We start from the raw sequence: 13,720 nt of genomic DNA, 5'->3' as shown, positions 1-13,720 counted from the left end.
AAATAAAAATACACACATAAATAATGTCTAATAAATCTACGTTAGAACGTTAAACTTAAACCTGCTTCTAAGTGTAAATAACAAAAAATAAAAATCGCATCAAAATTGAGTCAATCAGTCATGCGATAGTCGCGGACAATCATAATACATACATATGTAGGTCAATCTGAGAACTGTCTTTTATTGAACGCTGTTAAAAATGCATTAATTTCCAAACTGTAAACCGAATCTTCAAGCTAGGTGATATTTTTTTTTTTTAAAAAAGGTGATAAATCTACTAAAATAAGAAGACAAAGGCAATAGACAAAATAAACGGAAACGTCAGGGAAACAGTTAAAAATTTAATTCTCAACGCGATTAAAAAATTGTTATAAAATTGCCAATTTAATTTTCTCGGAGATTTCTTAAACTTCGCTTGAGAACGAACTTCGCTAATTTTGGATTTCGTAATTACTTCAGACAATTTTAGGGCTCCAGCTATATTCAAATTCAAAATATTTAAATACAGGCTAAAGTTTAATTGATTTGTTACAAGGATCTTGGCCCAGATTCTTATTTAATTCTAATGCAACTAATTGATAAATTTACAAACCTAGTGTTGCAGATGTTACCATTAGGTGACTCGTCTGCTCGTTTGCCAACTATTCCATAAAAAAACGCGTACATCTTGTGGTAGCGAAACAATTTGGCTAATTTTGGCCTGGAAACGATTGCGGAAAGTTATGTAAGTAAAACGTTAATACTTTGGCGGGATTATTATAAGGAGTGCTACATTCGTGCAAGAGAAGCGGACACCAGACGGCACACGACCCAGGCAACTCATTTAGGTATTCGTGTAGTGTTTGTGCATCGAGTATCGATTACACAAAATAATACACTCTGCCTATTTTATTAGGCCGTTTGGAGCAGCGTCCTTCAACATTTTATAGCGAATACTGAGGCATATTACATTACTTTTTGCGGAATGCCATGATGTATGTACGTGACAGCATAAAACGGCTGTTTTATATGACTTTTATCAAGATTTACGTACTGGCTATTAGTTCACTATACTATCTGTTTCAAAGTCGAATTGGCTTAGCTGGGATGGCCTCGGGGTCTATATCTGGGTCACTTAAAATGTTTGTAAGTTGGATAGATTGTTTAGGTATTCAATGGATATTTGTAATTATAATTACTATTTTTTTAAATTCTATTCATATTAGTGCTCCACAGACTCTTGGTTCGTGTTCTTGTCATACATTTTTCCTACAGTTAATCTAATCAATATATAGTCTAATATATATACAGAAGTCAAGGAGTTAATGTGTTAGTATTAATGCTAATTGTATGTAATATAGCAATTATGTTCATATCGAGGCTTTCCGCACACACATTACCTCCAGTTGTATAATAATATATTTTGTTCCAAGGAACAATCCTCGCCCAAAAGAGCCCTCACAATCGCCCTGTCCTATGCTCGCTCTCATCAGCCCTCCCGAATAATTTGCTTATCGTGTCTTCACTGTTGTCTATATAGCTGATGAAACATGGATGCAACTATGCGTGTGACGCGATACCGCTATCATGGATTTTCTGCTTCTTTACTTGATGTAACTTCTGGTTAAAAAAATAGAATGTGCTTTGTATAATTGGATAATTGGGACTTACAACATAACCTGATCATGACAACCGACAAACTTCACTGCTGGACTATGTGGCTCCAGTGTACATAGGAGGTTTGGGTTTGCCATAATTTACACACCTTATCAAATCACCATTTTCTTTTATCGATCTTTTAAAAATGCGTTGTCATGTCAAATAATAAAAAGTTATGCGATTAACATACCCATAATACGGTACCTACAAAATAAAACAAGTAGTTATAATATTAATATCTATTATATTGCAACTTCTAATTATCGTATCGTCATGCCTTTTATCCCCGAAGATGTAGGCAGAGGTGCACATTGTACAATGGATAGCCACTTATGACCATTTGTATTAAGGTGTTAAAAAAAGAAAATTCGACTTAGCGATAAGATTAAACATAAAAATACAATTCAATATTTATTTGCCGTGTTCGTTATTTTTAAGACAAGCTTATACGATAGGTATATTATGCTTTTACGTTACTTTGTCTTTAAGGTCCACAATCCACATTTATTATTATCTAAATACACTTTTGGCTTAGAATGAGCAGCAGCAAGCCTGAAACAAAAAGATCAGTAAATTGTAAGACTAACTAAGTGTTCATACATTTACCTATTGCCATAGAGTGTGCGAGTAGCTGCCAAATGTTGATTTCTTAGAATGGTTTGATGGCTGAATCGTATATTAAGTAGCTCATATCCGCCATACAATGTAGCATAAGTCTTTGACTGCCAATAGAACACTGTTGAAAATCCTCCGCTAACGTCGGTCACCGGTGACCACCACGGCGCGGCGTTCAATGTGTTAAGAGCTAGAGAAAAGCTACCTGAATGGATTTGACCAGACCCAGGTTTTTGTGTTAAGACCCCTATACCTATACAATACATATGGAGAGTGAGTAAGCCCAGAGTGAGCCGTGGCGAGTGTTCAGGTAAGGCAGATAGTAATTTTTGGTGAAGTTTATATTTATTTGACCATTGAAAATAGTCTACCATATGGTAAATTGAAAATAGTTTATTATTATTATCGGAAAATAATAATGGCAGACCATTTTTACGAGTTTGTGGTAGACAATTATGAAAGTGCAAAAAAAAACAAAATTATTTGACCATCTCTGCCATTGATATTTTATTCAATAGGGGCGTCAAAGTTTATTCTACAGCAGACAAATAAATAGCAATTAAAAACAACGGTTTACTCACGTGAAATGACTGGGAAAAGCTAGTTTCAAGTCAAAACGGAACTCCTACTCATAAACTGCATTACCCATGCAGTTTAGACGCGTAAGCTGGTTTGAAATATATTCATTGTAATATGATATCTCTCCTCTTAGCTATGCAGTAATCTTCAGTGCCAATCTTCCAGCAAATAGGCGATATATACAAACACGAGAACAACCATAGTCAGGGGACAGCCTATTAAGGCAAAAAAACACACGCATTTAACTAGGAAGCAACTGAAACAAAGAATAAAAATAAAATAATGCGCCCACGCCCACGCATTTCACCTTTTACTATCAAATTTTAAAATTGATATTAAATTAAGCCAAATTGAATAATAATAACAAATAATTGGCATACAGCAATAAGAAACCCATAACTAAGCAATTCAAGTGCAAAGTAAATAGGTTTGAGTCTAAACAGGGACCTGAGAGTGAATGTGGAAATATCGGTATTGTACTATTATTAACTTTTCCTTTTCTACAATTTTATTGTAACTTTCGTGAGACATACTAAATTAATAATAATTATTATGTTATCGACTTACTCAATTCTGAAATGCTGCTCATGAATATGAGCTTGAAACTAGTCGAGTTCATCGCCAAAACGTTACGTGAGTAAGCCGATTATCATAATAATTATTTTTTCTTTTCTTTTAAGCACGTGAGGTCTAGAATTGATATCACAGGACACGCTATCACCAATAAACCATGTATTCTACGTCAATATTAAAAAAAATGTGGATGACTACAATTTCATATTTTATAGCATAATATTTACAAGTCAAACGGTAAAAACATCGTCTCTTAAACTACAATGTATTAATATTAAATAATAAATTTATTTATTGCTTCAGGAAGTAAACATAGGAAAATTAAGTACTTCGCTTACCACATAGTGGAATTATTATTATATAATTATTTCTATTTATCAGGGACACAGGGACAGAACGTCAATATGACAGACAACTTTAGCTTTTATTTTGTCATATCGAATGACTAAAGAGTATTGTAACATAACTGATAGCATTGTGATGGGTAAGAAGGATGTTTTCATCGACGTAAAGGTGCTCCCACACAGCAGTTATACAACGTTATACAACATTGTGTAACAATATAACATTTGCAATAGCGTGTAACATACTCTACAACTACTGTTATAATTTGTTTAAACACAAATGTTAAGTCAGTCTCTAACGTTATAAAACTGCTGTGTGGGAGCACCTTAAGACGTCGTCATCGGCCCTAAAATTTGCCCTATAATTGTCGAAGACATAAATTAAAGAGAGAAAGAAGAGACACAAAATAGTTCAGGCCATAGTGCGGGACGAGGGGAACACGGATTCCTACTGCTATGAAGCAGTCATGCTAGCTTTTTTTTGTGAGGGAAATCATCCAATGACGTCTAGTCATGCTAGCTAAGGATAAGGCGGGACACGTGAGGGAACGAACTTCCTCACGCCCCAGCTGTCGCGCGAGACACGACGTCTGGGCGTCGGGAATCCCGAGATGATTTCCGACCACCGTGAGTACGTGCCCGACCAGAATCAGACCCAAGCGCACCTCCTTAGAGACCACCACAGTTGGGGAATAATAAGGCGATGCCCGGTGTGGAGCCGTGGAAGACTTAACAGGTTGCCGAGGCTCCAACTCGAAGAGCAGGAGTAGGAACGGTATGGTTTTTAGTCAGTAATAGTCTGACACTGTCTCCCTCTTGCCTGAATCAAGGGATGATTTTCACTCTCAAAAAAATTAAATCCGTATACTGCCTCGTGTCTTACGACTGTTAAAATCTTACATACATAATTCCTAGTTAGTTAAAATGTCTATCATTATATACCTTTATTTTATTTTTGCTTCTTAGATGACGGGAGTCGCAGCAGTTTCAATATTATTTGAAGTGGTTCCACATTTAGCCTTCTAAAAAAAAAAAAAATTACTGAAAATACTTATATAAATATACTAAATCTATCACTAAATTAATAGGATATTTATATATAGTATAGTAATGTCGTAAAATGGTTTTTGGTAACATTTACAAAATCACAGTAGGTAGGTAGTACTAAGACTTAAAAAAGGTTCTTTGAGCATAACAGGAAATCACTGAACAGGTAAAATTGGCATAACTTTGGACCATTAAGAATTTGACTAACATCTTCAGATAAAATAAGTTAAAGAATGACCTCCCATATACGGTTTGATCAAGGACATCCTTTCAAGGACACCTGTATATACAATAGGATATGTATAATACCTTAAGAACTTGACGTTGTATCCGGGACTTCATTTTCGGTAGACGGTTTTATGATATAACCAACTGACATAAATTGTGTACTAATTGTTTTTATAAGTCACAACCAACATGCAACATGCCACGCAGATAACCAAAAAGATAGTGCCGCATATTATCTTACATATACATAAGGTCGGAAAGTAGCTGTAACAAAAAAATATACAATGTGATAGGCGTGGGACTTCTAACCCGTTAAGGCTGAGTACTACATCTAATTTTATCGACAAAAATAATAATATGGGGGGTTGAACCCCTAATTGAAAATATTGAAAAATAGTGATTTTTTCGGTAAAAATAATTCACAAATGATTTTTTTTCTCACCAAAACATTATCAAACATATGAAAAAAGTAATGAATTAGTTAGCCAAGGTTATTAGGTACCGTTTGTCGTTTTTTTTTTTGTTTCTACGACGCATACAACCTTTTATATCAAAAAAAGTAAAAAAAAATATTAAAATAGCCATAACTTTTAGGGGGAGGGGATTCAACCACTTCGACCCCCAACTTTTGTCCATAAAATTAGGTGTAGAACTCAGCCTTAACGGGTTAGAAGTCTCGCCCCTATCACATTGTATACTACTTTTAATACACGACGTAAACGGATATAACGTTGCATAACACAAGAATTTTCTCCTTTTTTATGGCATATTCCCGAACAATAACCCTTAAATTCCTAACTCCCAAAAAGCCGGTAACGCACTTGTAAAGCCTCTGATGTTTCAAGTGTCCATGGGCGGCGGCGATTGCTTACCATCAGGTAATTACCGGCATGATTACCTGCATGTTTCATAAAAAAAGGTATTTAAAATAAACTTAATCATAATACCACGTACCTTGTACGTTGTTCAAACTGTATACAGGGTGTCCCTGAAGTCGATGTCCAAGAGGCACCAGCTGATCGACAGGGTTCTGTTATCAATAAAATATAAAAGAAAAATCGAAGTTCTACAGTTTTTAAATTTCAGTGGCTTATGTCTTAAATAACAACACATTAGTCATTGTAATTTAATTACTGTATAACTTAGATTTTTTTTTATAGCAGTTGGAACCTTGCCGATCATCTGGTACCACATGGACCGCGACTTTAGGGACATCCTGTATAAAACAATATTTTGTAAACTTTTTTCTGTTTAAAACGGGTTTATTAAGCCCAACACGAAAATAAAATGCTTCTGGAGATCGACCCGAATAGATAAGTCTAGCAATCAAACAAAGAGTCAAGAAAAGATTGCCTGAGGCGATCGTGAGAGTGAACGCGGTCCTGGCAGCTATACACAACTGGTCTGTGAAATATGGAATAGCTGTAAACCCGAATAAATGTCAGGCAATCGTGGTGGGAGGCTCTCGTACCCTGAGCAGAGTTGACGTTGCAGCTATACCGCCGGTTCTGTTCAACGGTGCAATCATTCCGTTCAGCAGTGATGTGAATAACCTTGGCTTGCACGTTGATAGCAACTTAACCTGGGGTGTTCACGTCACCAGTATATGCCAACGGGTTACTGGAACGCTGCGGTCTCTGTATCGCTTAAGGAACTTTCTTCCGTCCTCCGCTAAGATAATGCTTGTCCAGTCCTTGGTATTCCCCATATTTGATTATGCTGATGTGTGTTTTTACGACCTGAATGCAGACCTACTCAACAAACTCGACCGCCTTCTGAATAACTGCATTCGATTCGTCTTTAATCTGCGTAAATACGACCATGTCTCTGCATTTCGATTGCAACTAAAGTGGTTGCCCATACGCCAGCGCAGGGAATAACAGGCGTTAACCACTCTATTCTCCCTTATAAACTCCCCCAATTCTCCCACATATCTAACCTCTTATTTCCAGTATATAAGCGCAAACCACAGCAAGTATCTCCGCTCCACTAATAATCTTCTTCTCCAACTCATCGAACTGACTTCCTTCACTCTTCTTTCTTCATTCAATCAATTTTGCTGTGGAATGCGCTGCCTACGGATGTCAGGACGGCGACCAGTCGACTGTCCTTCAAATTTAAGGTTCGTGAGCATCTATGGAAGAGGCTGACAGACTCAACACATATATAGTTCATGTATTTATGTATGTATGTATGTATATATTTGTAAGTATAAATTCTAATATTTATTGTATTGGGATAAGTATCAATATAAGTATAAATGATTTATCTTTTAATATTTCAACACATGCCTGCTGTTACACCTACTATTGTCTCTCTGCATCATCCCAAGGTTGACTGGTAGAGAATGCCAAATTGGCATTAAGTCCACCTCTGTATGAATGTACATAAAGTGTAAAATAAATAAATAAAAGATTCAAGAATTGGACCCGGTACACAATTTTAAACTTTGTGCTATTTATTTATTTATTTATTCCATTTCCACACAGATTACATTTTAATATACTAACTGCCACACTCAAGGTCATTTAATGCTTACTTAAACTATTCCTTAGTAACGATTTTGTATGGAAAACAATTGCTAAGGACTGGGTTAAGTAACCATTAAATGACTCTGAGTGCGCGAGTAAGCCCCACAAAACCGTTGTAATGGTTTGACTGTAGGGTCGCTGAGTCTAGTAATAGTTAAGTCTAATCTAGTCTAGTCGCTAGTACGAAGAACATCTCCGAAATCGTGAAACGCCCCACCCGGAAGCCAAACAAGGACGGGACACAATCAATATCAACACTACAGTAGCGTTGGTGCCTACTCGGCGATCTATTAAAGTGGTGAAAAGTATAACTCGTATTAACCGACATCTCACCTCGTATTAATGCTGCCACCTGTTCGCGTGCCAATTAAACTCGTACCTAGGAAATTCAATCCAACCAAACATGTATATCATAAACCAAAACAACAGAAACAATGGAAGGCATATCAGTTTATATATACAACACACGTGCAATATGCAGCTACTGAAACAAAAAACTTTATGGGTACGTATCAAAAAACCGCACAATTTAAGAAGTCAACTCTGACTGTTACGATGACGCTAATAAGATCGGTTGCTGTTTATGACGAATTCTTAAATCATACCGATTAAAAATTATTACAGGTTGTAATCACTGGATAAGAAAATATTATAATATCTCAAGAACTTCCGGGATAGCATGAGACTGCGTAGTGCATTGACGAATCACTGACAACAAGACAACCAAGAGGGGTTTGAAAAGTCCACATCATCATAGAGAACATTAAAAATCGATCGTATATTAAATTAAACCAAAAAATATATGATTCCATTTTGATATTTCATAATACAAGTATACTTTTTGCGCTTTGTACGAGGAGGTCACGAAAAAGTGTCTTGCAATTAATATTTAATTTAAATTAGACTACCACATCTAAAAACTACATAATGAAGTTCAAGGAGGGAGCACTTGCAGACTTGACAATGAAGTTCACAGAAAAAGGAAGACACTGCATCGGTGCTTGCTGTGGTAGTCCGGCTGGATAGGCACAGGCTGGATGTGAAGGCCTTCACTGCCTCAGCCATCTAGAGGTGGCATCGGGTTGGCAGCCCGACGGGCACTGGGACTCCCCGCGCCATATTACTAAAAGTTTGAAATGACAAAAGGGCCATGTTGACTAATTAGCACCCTTATAGGCTTTACAAAACTCTCTATCTTTACATATATAATTCTTCTGTAATTGTGTGTATGTCACTGAACTTCTCTTAAACGATTGGACTGATTTTGATGAAATTTTTTGTGTGTGTTCAAGGGGATCTGAGAATGGTTTAGATTCACAATTTTGTCCGCTGGACAATGTTTTTTTAATTAATTTTTAATTTATTAGTAGTTGTTGATTTTGGAATGTTTTACATTGGATCCGACAAATTTTCAAATTAAAGACGTGTAGACAGGACAACGTCCGTCGGGTCCGCTAGTCTCGATATATAAAAATCAATTGCTGTTCGTGAGTCTTGCTAAAACTCGGGAACGGCTGGACTGATTTGGCCGTAAATTGTTTGTGGATGTTCAAGGCGGGTATAAAAAATGAGAAAAACAGGTTTGAGGCGGTACGAAATTTGCCGGGTCAGCTAGTTAAATAATAAATTTATTACGGTTTATTATACTATTAATGAATTAATAATTTTAAACGATTTATTACGGTTGGTTACCATAGTGACGTTACGTATCAGTTGTCCGTTATCATGTCGTATCTATCTATCGTAATTAATATTCTTAAAAATCAGTTGATTTAATAGATGTTGTATACTAGAAGTAATCAAAATTAAGTATTCCTATATGAAATATTGAATGATAGAATATCAAAATCGAATAATATATTTTTAATGTACATATGTAATTTAATATACGATTGATCTTTGATATTGTGTATAATGGTTTGAATCTTGCAAAAACCTTTTTGTCTTGATTCATCAATACTCTACGCACTCTCACGCTATTTCGGCAGTTCTTGAAATATATTTTTTATTCCAGTGATTACAAACTCTAATTATTTTGACTCGATAGGAATCGGTTATAAGCAGTAACCGATTTTATTATATGTATTTACCTCTCACTACATGATAATTGTCAGAGTTGACTTTTTAGATTGTGCGTACTATAGTTTTTTTTTTAATTTTTGGTAATCTATTATATAAAAATAAGTCAGGTTTTCCTTCCTGACGCTATAACTTTAAAATGCATGAACTGATTTCCACGGTTTTGCATTCGTTGGAAAGGTCGAGGGCTCCGTGAGGTTTATAGCAAAAAAAACAGAAAAAAATCAAGAGAAAAGCCCATCTGGTTGCGAAACGGAGTTCGCCGGGGTTTGCTAGTATTTTATATTTATATTAAACCAAATTGATACAACAATGAACAACAAGATTTTTTTTTGTCTTTATTCATTAGCGTACCTACCAAATGCAACTTTGGGTGCCCCAAAAAGTGCTATATGCTCACGCTGATACAATAATTTAAAACGATGGAACTGATGTTGAATGTTTAAAAAAGAGTATGCTACGTAGCTTAGCCACGATTCGTTAGTTATTTCCGTAAAGAAACTACAATATAATAATAATAATTAAAGTGATCGGCAATATTACAACAAACAATTTTATGATAAATCTTATATTTTTCAATTTTATACAAAGGCTTTCAAATGACTCAATATGTTATTTAAGGGTCAGAGCCCATTCGTCCCCTAAGATTCGCACCCTGTGCCTACTCGTCCCCTGCAAGTTTTGAGGGGCCCATTCGTCCCCTGATTGATTGATTGATTGATTTATTGACTGATTTATTTTTATTCATTCTTGTAATATAAGTACATGTATATGTGTATACTGCAGCTTGGTAGTCCTGATACAATCGCGCAGAAACGCTGCGGACTACCTACCGATTTTACCGGGACTCCGGTTTGAAAAGCAGGAGAAGGAACGGGGTGGTTTTAAGTCAGTAAGAGTCTGACACTCCCTCTCGCCTCGCCCAAGGCGGGAGAAGTCATTGGATGATTTTCACACCTCAAAAAAAAAAAGCCTATCGACAGGTTATATATTATTATCATGACGGATTATCATTCATCATAGCTCTTTTTTTAATGATCTGTTATGATTTATTAAATTAATTCCGTTAATAAACTGTTCACAAGTGTAATATGTTAACCGTTTCTTGTGTAAAATATAGCTAATTTTATCTCAGGGTACCAATAGGCACCTGAATTGGTGCCGAATCTTTAACTTATATTGTATATATATTAGAGGGGACGAATGGGTACCTTAAAAATAATATTTTTAATTAAAATATTAATTGGTCCCCTACCAGGAGACCAATGGGCACCTATATAGGGGCCGAATCTACAACTTTTATGCTGGGGGACGAATTTTAGGGGACGAATGGGCTCTGACCCTTATTTAAATCCAGATTGTTTTTTTTTATGGAATAGGCCGGAAAACGAGCAGACGGATCACCTGATGGTAAGCAATCAATAACAAACGTGCGTTGCCAGCCTTTTGGGTGTTAGGAATTTAGGGGTTGTGGGGGAATCGGGGATTGGGAAGATTGGGAAGGGGGGTAATAGGGCCTCCGGTTACCTCACTCACACAACGCAAGCGAAGTTTCACGTCGGTCTTTTGTGAAGCATGGCTCCCACACTTAAAACGCCTTGTTAGTTCAATCTCGCTATATTGACCTTGAATTGTGGGCTATAGTCAGATTTTATGGTAGAACAAGACATTTGGTTTTTAAGTCAGACCACCACACCACAGACAGGGCCCACAGAAAAGATAATTCTCTACCTGTATAATAAAGGGTTGTCCTGTATGTACCTATTTGTAAATGAGTCTTATTTCGCGGCGGGTTTTGTGAGCTGTGACTCCCCCACTTCTTCTTCATAACATCACGTGTTTAATTAACGACCACTTACAAAGCAAACAATAAAATAAATATTATTTCACTCACCACATTATGGAATATTTATTATTTATTTATATAAAAACGTCTATAAGCTGATAAGTAACTTGTCTGGGTGACAGAACGTCAATATGACAAACTGACAATATAATATCTTTTGGTTTTTAGTTTATGGTTTTTGAAATTGGTTTTCTTAAACGTATATTTATTTTATTTCATTCTTTTTAGTTTAATAGTTAATAGTCCAGTCAATTTAGGAATTCACCTCGGAATTCGAGATACCCAGCTGTAATTTTGTATATACTTGTATATTGACACCCTAAAACTTGTCTCAAAACCTACATATGGTAGGGTGTAAGCAACTATTAAATTTTAAGGTCCAAAGGTCCCAAAAATCGTTTTTTGGCGCTTTTTTGGAAATATCTCATTTCCTATGGGTTTTTGGTATTTGCATTTAATACCAATATTGTAGAATACAAAATTCTCTACAACTTTTGTGTAAACCTTTTTTTTATACGGTGAACCGTTTACGAGATATAGGGCGGAGAGCGCGCGATCACTGCATATCTTCAAAAAAATTTTTTTCGTCTAACCTATCCTTGATGGTTGTCTATGGATAGGACATTAAAAAATACGTCATGGTTCCTAAAACCATTTTTCGTCAAAATCAATCGTTTGAAAGATAGACACTTCCAAAGTGGAAAGGGGAAAAACTCTCTAACTTTTAAAATAAGTGAGTAAGAAAACTAAAAAAATATATATGCTGTAGATTTTAATGGAAACTTTCAACGAAAATTGGTTTGAATGAGATATCATAATTAGTTTTTAAGAATTGATTGTGAAAATTAAGTGTGTTTTTTTTAAATGTATCAATTAATTTTCAGCTAGCAGTGTGTAGCTGTGAATTTGTCGTGAGTCAAATGTCTAATTTGACCGGACTAATGTGGTGGCCTTATCGTTGATTTGTTAACTCATGAAATTGTCACATTTTATGATGTGGGCAACTTAATTTGATTAGTTCATTAAATCATTAGTGTTTCAGGATTTTCTCATTTGGCCAAGTCACTTACTTTCGAATTAATTTACACTATGTTTATTATAGCAAACGGCAAACGGAGTTGATCCAGTCCCTCTTGCACAATAATTCCTAGTTGGGCCGTCACAGTACTGAGCACAGATAAGAAAATCGTACCGTCAGCTCTATCTAAAACCCGTAGACAGAGAAGAGGTACGTATACGTTCGTACCAAATTTCAAGAATCTGAGTTCACGGGAAGCACCCTGTAGGTTTTGATTCCCTTGCATGTGTCGAAAATTTGCGGCATAAACGGCTGTATCTTTTGATTGCGCTGGCTTAGAAGTTTGATTTTTTCACAGCTTCAAGGGACAGTAGACCTGAGTAATTGATATAAATTTCAGCTTCATACCTCCACGCGTTCCTGAGAAAAAGGGTCTTGACAGACAGACGGACAACAAAGTGATCCTATAAGGGTTCCGTTTTTTTTCCTTTTGAGATACGGAACCCTAAAAATACATTGCCGCGACTAGAGACAAAACTTATACTAATCGACAGGTCATACAAATATAAACACGACGAAATACTCTTTGGTAAATTGTCGAAATGTATACGTATAACTTCCGAGTTATGAAGGCTTGATTATCAGCATTTTTTACATGGAAACCTTAATTACTCTGAAACTAGGTGTTCAGGTTTCGACAATATACCAAAGAGCATTTTATGTTTGCATTGTTATGCCCTATCGATTCGCATGTAATATCTCTTATCCCGACAATGTATATTTTGACCAAAAAGAAGTAGGTATGTCAAATGCAATTTTTTTAGTCAAAAGGAATGTTCACGTCCCAAAAATATCTCGTGAGAAATAAAACAATCGTGTCCAGAGTAAGACAATTTATTGCATAAAACACTGCTCAGGTCATATATTGACGGAGACTCTTAACATCGCCATGTAGAAAATGACGTCACGGCACAGTGTCATCTATTATTTAATAAAGGTACTAAACTAAGAACATTTGACTTGACATTGACTTTTGTCATAGTAAATAAATAAGTAATGTAAACAGAATAGACATTCCGCCCACCATGGACGGCTCTGTCCATCAACCAAAACATGACAATATTAACTTAAATTAATTCTTTTTTGACTACCTATTACAATCTAAATCTAGGGCCTTATATCTACAATACAAGTTCATGCTTTATGTAATAATATATAAATT

At 35.8% G+C, this 13,720-nt stretch overlaps 1 long non-coding RNA gene across 3 annotated transcripts; it reads right to left on the bottom strand.

The window, feature by feature from the left end:
• Nucleotides 1-1,903: 1,903 nt before the first annotated feature.
• LOC118269369 (uncharacterized) lies at nt 1,904-11,609 on the bottom strand. Of its 3 annotated transcripts, none has more exons than XR_004783108.2 (6): nt 11,529-11,597; nt 7,889-8,039; nt 5,106-5,288; nt 4,692-4,771; nt 2,835-3,088; nt 1,904-2,190 (listed from the first exon to the last, which is right to left on the bottom strand). It is a non-coding gene; the product is annotated as an uncharacterized LOC118269369 (long non-coding RNA). The 3 variants fall into 3 exon arrangements; XR_004783109.2 differs by having other exon boundaries at nt 7,889-8,036; nt 11,529-11,590; XR_007706540.1 differs by lacking the exon at nt 7,889-8,039 and having other exon boundaries at nt 11,529-11,609.
• Between the last annotated feature and the right edge of the window lie 2,111 nt (nt 11,610-13,720).

Source organism: Spodoptera frugiperda, chromosome 2, assembly GCF_023101765.2.
Source record: "Spodoptera frugiperda isolate SF20-4 chromosome 2, AGI-APGP_CSIRO_Sfru_2.0, whole genome shotgun sequence".
NCBI classification, from domain to species: domain Eukaryota; kingdom Metazoa; phylum Arthropoda; class Insecta; order Lepidoptera; family Noctuidae; genus Spodoptera; species Spodoptera frugiperda.
The sequence above is the reverse complement of the archived record's forward strand: the minus strand, read 5'-3'. Positions and strand labels throughout refer to the sequence as shown.